Source organism: Balaenoptera musculus, chromosome X, assembly GCF_009873245.2.
Source record: "Balaenoptera musculus isolate JJ_BM4_2016_0621 chromosome X, mBalMus1.pri.v3, whole genome shotgun sequence".
In the NCBI taxonomy this organism is placed as follows: Eukaryota; Metazoa; Chordata; class Mammalia; order Artiodactyla; family Balaenopteridae; genus Balaenoptera; species Balaenoptera musculus.
Genome location: NC_045806.1, coordinates 65,395,269 through 65,396,753, shown reverse-complemented (window position 1 = coordinate 65,396,753; position 1,485 = coordinate 65,395,269). Strand labels below are relative to the sequence as shown.

General features: G+C 38.5%; 1 pseudogene; it reads left to right on the top strand.

Moving 5' to 3' along the window:
• Positions 1 to 232: 232 nt before the first annotated feature.
• LOC118888923 lies at positions 233 to 638 on the top strand (annotated as a pseudogene).
• The last annotated feature ends 847 nt before the right edge of the window (positions 639 to 1,485 follow it).

Genomic DNA, 1,485 nt, shown 5'->3' with positions numbered 1-1,485 from the left:
TTTAATGTTGGTGTCTTTCCTTTATAATTGTTCATATCTTCCTGTGTCATTTCCCAGTGGTTACCAAATGGGCATGCTACAGCTCCTGTAAGTTTTGAGGATGGCAGTAGGCATTCTTAATACCCAGGAGAAATTAGAGAGCCCTGTGGAGAATTGTCCAGCAATTACCTTCATAGTCATGAATAAATAATTTAAAAAAGAGAAATAGCTCCTCTTTCACCTCCTCGCTTCCAAGATGACCAAGAAAAGAAGGAACAATGGTAGTGCCAAAAAGGGCCGCGGCCACGTGCAGCCTATTCGTTGTACCAACTATGCCCGTTGCGTGCCCAAGAATAAGGCTATTAAGAAGTTCGTCATTCAGAACATCGTAGAGGCCTCAGCCATCAGGGACATTTCCGAAGCGAGTGTTTTCGACGCCTATGTGCTTCCAAAGCTGTATGTGAAACTGCATTACTTCATGAGTTGTGCCATTCACAACAAGGTAGTTCAGGAATCGTTCTCAGAAAGCCCGGAAGGACCAAACACCTCCATCCCGATTTAGACCTGCTGGTGCTGCCCCACGACCTCCACCAAAGCCCATGTAAGGAGCTAAGTCCTTAAAGACTAAAGAAATACTGTTCCCTGGAAAGACAATAAAGTGGAAATTATACTTAAAAAAAAAAAAGAAATAAGCCAATGTATTTTTTTAAATGAGCCAAAAAAAATTCTCACTTTGACAATTATACAAAAAAAAAATTAAGGAATAATTTATCAATTTTAGAAAAATAGTTTTTAAAGTTAGCAAATTCTATAGGAGGTATGTAGAGTGTAATGTGCTAAGAAAATATTTAGGTAAGGAGAAATAAGTATACAAAATTTTAAATCAACATGAAGTTATGCGACTGAGTGGTTGGGGAGAAAATAGAAAATATCAAAGCTTGCTTGTGTCATATGAGTGGTACAATTTAAATTCTATAGTGTAACAAGAAGGTAGAATCTTTTAGGGCTGAAATGATTGGATAAGGCTTTTGTCAAAGAAGTGATATTTGACTTGGGTCTGAACAGTTTGATAGACATTTGATAAGCAGAGATATAAGACAATGGGGCTGCAATCGGAGGTAAAAATATAGCAAAGGCAAAAAGCCTAGGGCAGGTTGGTTTCTACAAAAGACTACCCTGGTTAATGGTTGGAAAAAAGAACATGGTGGTGGGGGTCAGAAATTAGAGAAATGTTTCAACCTTAGAAAATTTTTGTATGCATGCATGACTATTGTTTCAATCTGATAGGACATAAATCACAGATGCAACAGGTTAGACTGCAAGGAAGGGAAATGGACCAAAAAAGAAAATTGCTCACAAACTTAGAGGAATCTTAGACCCCACTGACCTGCACGTTTCTTCTTTGCCTCCAAACTAAGCCTTACCTCCCAAGACTCCTCGCGATCATTTATTTCAATCCACCTGGACTAGTCATTCTGTTCACTGAACAAGTACAAAGATTTCCTG